The 9,126-nt window shown below is 43.2% G+C and overlaps 1 pseudogene across 1 annotated transcript; it reads right to left on the reverse strand.

Annotated features, from left to right (window-relative positions):
- Positions 1-7,408: 7,408 nt before the first annotated feature.
- On the reverse strand, positions 7,409-8,826 carry LOC306660640 (RING finger protein 141-like; annotated as a pseudogene). The gene has a single exon. The product of its transcript is annotated as an RING finger protein 141-like (transcript).
- Positions 8,827-9,126: the final 300 nt, after the last annotated feature.

Genomic DNA, 9,126 nt, shown 5'->3' on the forward strand with positions numbered 1-9,126 from the left:
TGCATGGTATGTTTTTCCCCATCCTTTCACCTTTAGTCTATGGGTATCTTTTTCTATGAGGTGAGTCTCTTGTAGGCAACATATTGTTGGATCCTTCTTTTTAATCCAATCTGCCAGTCTATGTCTTTTGATTGATGAATTCAGGCCATTAACATTCAGGGTTATTATTGAGATATGATTTGGTTTCCCGGTCATATGGTTCATTTTTTAAATTTTATTTATTTATTTATTTGACACAACTTGGTTTCTCCTTTATTTGACAATTCCTTTAGGATAATTCCTCCCTTTGCTGATTTGCTTCTTTGTTTTTCATCTCTTCCTCATGGAATATTTTGCTGACAATGTTCTGTAATGCTGGCTTTCTTTTTGTAAATTCTCTTAGCTTTTGTTTATCATGGAAGGATTTTATTTCATCGTCAAATTTGAAGGTAAGTTTTGCTGGGTATAAGATTCTTGGTTGGCATCCATTTTCTTTCAGGGCTTGAAAAATGTTGTTCCAGGCCCTTCTAGCTTTTAGGGTCTGGATTGAAAAGTCTGCTGATATCCGTATTGGTTTCCCCCTGAATGTAATTTGGTTCTTTTCTCTCACAGCCTTTAAAATTCTGTCTTTATTTTGTATGTTAGGTATTTTCATTATAATGTGCCTTGGTGTGGGTCTGTTGTAATTTTGTGTATTTGGAGACCTATAAGGCTCTTGAACTTGATTTTCCATTTCATTCTTCAGATTTGGGAAATTTTCTGATATTATTTCATTGAATAGATTGTTCATTCCTTTGGTTTGTTTCTCTAGGCCTTCCTCAATCTCAATAATTCTTAAATTTGGCCTTTTCATGATATCCCATAGTTCTTGGAGATTCTGTTCATGATTTCTTACCATCTTCTCTGTTTGTTCAACTTTGTTTTCAAGGTTAAATATTTTGTCTTCAATGTCTGAGGTTCTGTCTTCCAGGTGTTCTATCCTACTGGATATGCTTTCTATGGAGTTCTTAATTTGGTTTATTGTTTCCTTCATTTCAAGGATTTCTGTTTGGTTTTTTTTCAATATCTCTAACTCTTTATTGAAATGATCTTTTGCTTCCTGTATTTGCTCTTTTAACTGTCAATTGGTGCAATCATTCAATGCCTGCATTTGCTCTTTCATCTCATCATTCAGTGCGTGCATTTGCTCTTTCATCTCATCGTTTGCTTCCCTGATCATTTTAATTATGTACATTCTGAACTCCTTTTCTGTCATTTCTTCTGCATGCTGTCATTGGGTTTTATTGATGTAACATCTTGATTTGTTTGCGGCATTTTCTTTCCTTGTTTTCTCATATTATTCAGGTATCAGTGGACCGCTGAGATATTGCAGATTTCCTCTATTGACTTACAATGTCCTTGAAGATTTCTATATATATATCCCCTCTTAGCCTTCAGTAGGCTAAAGTCTTGGAGGAAGTTGATAATGTGGTGCACCACAAAGAAGCTGCCTCTCTAGGAGTGGTGGCCTTCAGGTGGGGTATATTCCCTGCTAGTGGGCAGAGATGCCTCCACTTGTTGACCAATGGTCGTCTAAAGGGGAACTAGGCTGCAGGCTGAGGCAAGGCCTGTTTGGGCCTGTGTCTCTGGTTTTACCGTCCTTGTGGGGAAACCTCACCCACCAGGGAAGACTCACCTGGTGGGGAGGTCTCGCTGGTCAGTTCCCCTCCTAGAGGTTCCCCTCAATTTACAGCTACCGCCTGGGCTGGGCTGCCTTCCTCTGTAAAGTTCCCAGGGGCCCGGCCCTACCTCCTGGGTCTGGGAGCCTCACCCTTCGCAGATGAATCTCCTTAGGCTGCCCCTCCTCAGAGAATCTGCCCGCAGGCCTGGAACCTTCGCTCTGCCCTAAGCGTGTCTCTGTGCGGCTCTTCCACCAAGAAGCCTCCTAGATCCTGGGACCCTGTTCTGCACCTAATCGCCTGGCTATGCAGCCCCTCCTCTGAGCAGCCACCTGGGGGGCCCGTACAATCGTTCTGAGTCCCAGAGACCCGCCGCACGCCTCTTCCTCCAGACAGCGCCCAGTATTCCAGTGCGGTCACTAGGAGTCCAAGAAACTCACTTCATGCCTCCTCCTCCCACCAACCGCCCGTAGCCCTGGGCAATCACTCCGAGTCGAAGTGACCCTCCCTGTTCCTCCTCCTCCTCCAGGTAACCCCCCGGGTGTTCAGGAGCGGTCGCTCTGAGTGGCTCTGAATCCACGTGACCCTCTGCATGCCTCCTCTGGGCAGCCGCCTGGACCTCTGGTGCGGCCACTCGAGACCAAGTGACCCACCACGCTCCTCCTCCAGGCAGACCCCCTGTGTTTAGGAGCGGTCGCTTTAAGTCCAAACAACTCACCACTCGCCTTCTCTTCTGAGCAGCTGCCTGGAGCTCTAATGCAGTCACTGTGAGTCCAAATGACCTGCCGCGCTCCTCCTCCTCCTCCTCCTACTCCTCCGGGCAGTCCCCGGTGTTCAGACGTGGTCTGAGTCCAAACAGCTCACCACGCCGCTTCTCCTCTGGCAACCACCTGTAGCTCCGGTGTAGTCACTCCGAATCCAAGCAACCACACTCCTCCCCCTCCTCCTCAGGGCAGGAGTGTTCAGAAGTGGTCGCTCTGAGTCCAAACAGCTCTCCTCGCCGCTCCTCCCCTGGGCAGCCGCCGGAGCCCCAGTGGTTGCTCCGAGTCCCAGCGCTGTGCTGAGCGGCCTCCTCTCCGATGCTCCCAGTTGTCCGAGTTCACTGCTCCAGCGGGGGGAGGGGCGTCTCACCGGCAGCTCTACTTCACAAAGTTCCTCCTTGTCCTTTTTAAGCTCTCAAATTTCCTTACTTTTTAGGTTGGACTATATATAATTGCCGTTTTTGTAAGTCAAAAATAGTCAAATATCAACAACCACATATGAATCAGTCGTTTTTGTTTGTTTGTTTGTTTGGTACCAGGGATTGAACCTAGAAGGGCTTATCCCTGAGCCACATTCCCAGCCTTATTTTTTATTTTTATTTTTATTTATTTATTTATTTTGAGACAGAGTCTCACTAAGTTACTGAGGGCTTCACTAAATTGCTAAGGCTGAGCTCAAATTTATGATTCTCCTGCCTCAGCCTCCCACGCTACTGGGATTACAGACATAGTGAACCACTATGTCTGGTGGATCAGCAAAATTAAATGGAGATTGTTCCTTACCCCTTTCACAAAGTCATTGAAACACTCAAAAGAGATTAACATATGTGAGCATTTACCCAGTAAATGTGTAAAGCATTGTTTTGAAAGAGCTTTTTCAGTGACAGATTGGAAAAGGCATTTTTATAACTCAAAAATTCATTTTCATGCAAATCACACATCAGAAGCTGATTTTGGATTATCTATGCAGAATGTTTAGGAGGTCCTTTGATCAGGTAAATGCAATCAGCAAGTGTTTCAGAGCTCACTTTGTGCCAGCACAAAACTCATCACCTGTTTAGGCAACTGCTTTCAGACAATACTGGGAAGATCAAGTCCTTCAAAACCTGCTTTAAAAAATGATCCAATCTAGGCTAATTCAATCCTAGATCGAAGCCCTTCCTTGGCATACTAAATAGTGGTCCTGTCTTGCCTTAGGGCCTGTTAAAGTCAGTTTGAATGCATAAGATACTTTCTATTTCTAGCAGCAATATCTCAGTTTGGGTCATGTGTTTTCCCTTGATAACTAGACATCAAACCCCATTGGTCTCCCTACTGTTCCTAGAATGTGCTGAAAGAATGGACATTTTTTTAAGCTGTCTGTTTTATCTTAACTCCCTAAGGTCTCCCTCCCAGTAATGGGAACAAAGCCCTTAAAGCTGTTCCAGGAAACAGCCCCAAACAGAGAGTAAAAGAGTAAATTGAGCCTGATAGCTAGATAGTGCTCAAACAGTAGGATTACCAGAAACTATTGTAAAACATTGTGAAACATGTTGTATGTTATCAGCAAACCCAGATCCCCTTTGAAATTTCCCGGCAGCTTTGTCCCCCTTTTCCCTTTCATGTGCAACCCCTCCCGATGTGTGGTTTCTGCCTTTATAAACCTACAAGATTTTCTGCTAGGGACTCGACTCCTCGAGTTGGGTCCCAGCGGGCTGGAATAAACACCTCTTGCGGTTTGCATCAAGTGACGCCTCCTGCGGTTTGCATCAAGTGACGCCTCCTGCGGTTGATTGGGGTTGCCGTCGATCCATGGGACAGAGTTGGGGTTTCCTTTTTGGGGGCCTTACAGTGCCAAGGATCGTCCCTCCTCCCCTTCTACTTCTCTGCTCACTGCCCCACCTCAGATCATTGCTCACAGATTAATAAATCCTCGTAATCTTTTAAAAATCAAAATCATTCCTTTCTCTCCATTTAGTACTTCCTATATGCCTTTCCCTGCTTTCTTTTTCTTCTTATGCCACTTATTATGGTCTGGGAAGAAAAAGACCTCTGACACCTGGAAATTGGCCAGGTGCTCATAGTTAGAGGTCATGTTGTCATGTGGGACAAAAACAATATCATAGAATGTCAACAACAGACACAGGCACTCTGAGATTGATGGAGAACAAAAACAAGTTCACTATGAAACCTACCAAATACCAAACACCATTTTTCTCTTGGTTAAAATTAGTGACAGCTGCTTCTTAACCAACTACATCATTATTTTCAATCTAGTCTGCCCTCCCCATAGAAAAAAAAAAAAATTCACTGAGATACCTAGTAAGAATTACTTTTACTTCCTAACAACTTTCAATTCAGAGCAAAGCTCAACTTCATCAGCCTCTCCCCAAAGTTACACCGCCAAAGCCGAAATCCTATGATAGGTTCTTTCTAACACTCTCTTACTGAGCCACCCCATGATTCCCCTGGGAATAGTTCTCTGTGACTGCGTCAAGTGCACCAGTTCTCCAACCCTATGTATTCACCCTATGGAGGGAGGGGGGAATCCTTTCCCTTCAACCACTTCAGACACAGTCCTGAACCATTCCTACCACTGAACTACATTCCCAGCCCTTTTCAGTTTCAGACAGTCTTGCTAAATTGCCCAGGAAGGCTCAAACTGGTGAACTTGTGATCTTCCTGCCTCAGGCTCTAGGAGGAAGGTGTGGTGGGTAACTCTTTAAAATGTCAATGTACCAAAGTCAGTAAATGTAAACATAAGTTCTTGAGAAAGACAATCACGTGTTGTCAATTAGTCAAAGGGTGGTGTTCTTGTTTAGTCTATATCTCAAAGGGAGAAAAAATTTACAAATTTGTTAGGGGGTTTTGTTTGTTTTTTAGGTAAACGGTAGAAGAACAGGGAGACCAGGGACCTAGAGTAAGGAAGAAATACTGTCTAAAGCTTAGTTAGCCTGAGGGGAACATTAAGGCTGTGTTCAGCAAGATAATGCATTTGGGAACATTAGAAATGAGGCCCAGAAAGTGCCTCAGAGGTGTTGGCAGTCACGTGGCACATAAGACTGGTGGGATGGGCTGGGGATATAGCTCAGTTGGTAGAGTGCTTGCCTTGCATAGCACAAGGCCCTGGGTTCAATCCCCAGCACTACAAAAATCTCTCTCTCTCTGCTTTCTGACTATCATGTGAGCGGCTTCCCTCTACCACACTCTTCTACCATGATGTTCTGCCTCACCACAAGCTCCTAGGAATGGAGCTGGCTGTCTATGAACCTCTGAAACCACTATTAACATGTGGATACTCACATTGCAATGCTGGGCAGTGGCAGCTAACCACAGTTTCCAGTCAGCCACATGATCAATGAGCAAGTGATACTCTGCAGTGCACTGCACTACTAATCCACAATGCTTGGGTTTACATTTAGTGAAATATAGTTATTATAGACTAAATTTCAAATAAAGTATGGTTCTTAACATCCTGTTCTCAAACCTTATGGTCATTAACTTTACTTATTTCCCCAGCAGATCAAAAATCCTGGGGCTGGGTGTGGTGGCACATGCCTGTAATCCCAGCGGCTCCAGAGGCTGACACAGGAGGATCACGAGTTCAAAGTCAGCCTCAGAAACTTATCAAGGTCCTAAAAGCAACTCAGTAAGACCCTATCTCTAAATAGGACTGGGGATGTGGCTCAGTGGTTGAGTGCCTCTGAATTCAATCCCTGGTACAAAAAACAAAAAAACAAAAACAAAAACCTGGGATTTCCTAACCCTGCCCTGAAGCAGATCACAGGACTCTCCCTTGAGAGGTATCCTCACTTTACCCGGAGGAAAGGAACTTAGCTCTGAGGACACAGGAATGCACCAAAGAGCAAACGTGCCTTGCCAAGTTCCTCCCAGTTTATTACCATCAAATCCCAGCCCCCTTTGTCCATTTTCATTTCTCCCATGACTACCTGTCCACTCTTCATCCAGTTTAGTGTAAAATTATACTTTCATTTATTGAAGTTTTCATTTCCTTAAGAAGGCATCTGTGTCACGTAAAACTTATTGAATAAACTTGCGTGCCTTTCTCCTGTTGGGGGGAAGAAAAAAGCCTGGTGGGAGAGAGAAAGAAAGAAAGTTCAGAGAAAATAGGTGGGTAATGCCACAAATAAGCATTGGGGTGAACACAAGCCAGGGCCTGGGACGCCTTGTTGTTCCTGGTGGTGAGATAAGAAGGACTCCAAGGAATATGATAACCACTTCCCTTGTCTCCCATTGAAGCCAGAATTGTGGACAGGCAGTTAGTGTAGAAATAGGGGATCGGGTCAGATCGAGGAAATGGAGGCCATGAAAGTCATCTGCCTCAGGAAGTTGGAGACTGCCCCTGGGAGAATGGAATGTCAAGGATCTCCAGAGCTCATTGATTACCAAATTTACCAGTGCTTATCAAGGACTGCAGGCAAGGAGCTGCTAATTAATGCTCCTGGGCCCTAGCCTGGCTGAATCACCTTGGCCCTCCCCCTGCCCATTCACTCCTCACTTTTTATACCTCACCTGCAAAACTGGGCCTAGTCAAGTAGGCAGGAAGATCATAATTTCATCATTATATTCTTTGGGAGACTTTCAAAGGAAGTATAGTGAAGCAGTAAGAAAGCCAAATTATCTCCTAGTTTTCTAAGGTATTTTATATAAATATGGTGAAAAAGTCTCACCCTATTTTCCTTCTCTTGTAATCCAAGAGAGTCAAGGACTGTGAAATCTCAGAGATGCCTTCAAGTTGAAATAAAAGCACCATAAATTAATATTGAATGACTTATTATAATTTAGTAATACAAAATTTAGTACTTGTGATGAAGAAAAATTTCCTCCTGAAACTCCCCAAATGCATGAGCATTATCAAGTCAGTTAAATTAGTTATCCAGCTTTGGGAATGCATTTCCAGAACAGCTAAGAAAGTTCTTCAGCAGAATTTCATTTATAAGGCCTAAAGCCTCAACTTTATAGTCCTCAACCAAACAATACCGCATGGCAAAAAGAAAAAGAAAAAAAGGATTTTAAAGAAAAAATTTAAAAGCACATAGTTCCAAAACACATTGAAGTTATATAAAGTTATGAAATAATTGTGGAGCATTTCAAGTAAAAATTGTAAAAGGAGCAATAGGAGCAATAATTCACCACAAGGGGGCATAATAAATATCCCTTAGATTCCAGCAGAAAAAGGTTTTAAGTAGTAACATGCACTTTGATGTAGCCTACATTTTTAGACATTTTAAAATTTCTCTCAGATGGCTACAACTTTTCAACATTCAAAGTATATAAACCTAACAAAAAAGATTCCAGAACTCATGGCTTGAAAAACTCTAGTGTCAAAAAGCCTATGGAAATATTGCTGTTATCTGCCAGCAAAGGATTCAAGAGCAATTAGTTCTAATACACATTAGAACAGATAAATAATAGGGAAGTATGATCTACAATAGTAGCAAATTTTAGTTTACCAAAATGGTAAACTAAAAGATATGGGAAGTTTATTTTTAAAAATGGACATATTGTCACAATAGCAAAAATAAGAAGGTGGGAAAATTGCCTTTTCTGTATCTGCGCCACGATATTCCTTCATTTGTCGTCAGTGACCACAATGTATTTGTAGTCCACAATAGCAAAGGAAGATCTCCCCCCACAGAAGGTCATGGCCTATGGGGCTGGCCTGCCTCATCAGCCATGTTAAGAATATAGTTAGCCATATCCTCTTCAGTGGGTGCATCTGATACCACCCAAGATTCATTTGCTCCAGTCATCTGCAGGCGACAAATAGAGCAATTCCTGTGTCGATCACTCCATTTATCAATACACTTCTGACAAAAGCTGTGAGCGCAAGGCAGGATGAAGTCAGCTTGCCCATCCATACAGATACAGCACTCCTCCTCTTGGTCAGCTGCTTCACCCTTCCCATCCAAAGACTAGCCTGACATGATGTTACAGAGGATGAGTTTTAATCAGCTTCTTCAGAGGTGGAGCTCTTGAGCCAATACTCCTGCTGCCTGACTGGTGATGTCTTTATAAAGCTGAATAAACTGGTATAAATTCATGATCCGTGATGCTTCCACAATGCCAGTACTTTTGTTAATCTTGGTACAGACCACACGATCAACCACTTTCCAAAAGGCAGAAGAATCAGATCCAGGTTGTACCTCAAAGAGAAGATGTTTTTCCTGGCCAGAAGCCACTTTAGCGGTTACATCATTGAGTTCTGCTACTCTCCCAAGAAATTCTTCATAAGTTAAGGAGCTACTTTCTTGAACCAGTGTGACATGTTTTGCTACTTTTTCTGGTAACTTGTTAATAACCAACTGCGTCTGATCTGAAATTTGCTGTCCCATGATGAAATGATGTCTTTTAGAATTCAGAAAGTGTCGCTTCAATAGTTTCCAGTTCAAGGCATCGCGCTCCTGAAGGAAGCGCGGCCGCCCAGGCCCGGGCTCAGACCTGTGACTTATTTTTTAAATGGACATTTTCTTTCTTTTCCTCTATCTCTCTTCCTCCCCAATCTCAGGTGAAGTAGAATTGCCCTTCTTCTTCATCCTAGAGCGTCCCTGTCCCCTGTCCACCCAGCCCAGGAATGAGTAATTCAGACTTTGGGGATGGTGCCAGAAGATCCAAGAAATCTCCCAAATTAACAAATGGATTCCAACCCCCAACTTTGAATCCTCTCTTTAAAAACCTCTGCTGGGCAGAATCACAGACTCTAGGATAGGAATCCCCTGTTTCTCCTT

Source organism: Sciurus vulgaris (assembly GCF_902686455.1).
Source record: "Sciurus vulgaris genome assembly, chromosome: 4".
NCBI classification, from domain to species: Eukaryota; Metazoa; Chordata; class Mammalia; order Rodentia; family Sciuridae; genus Sciurus; species Sciurus vulgaris.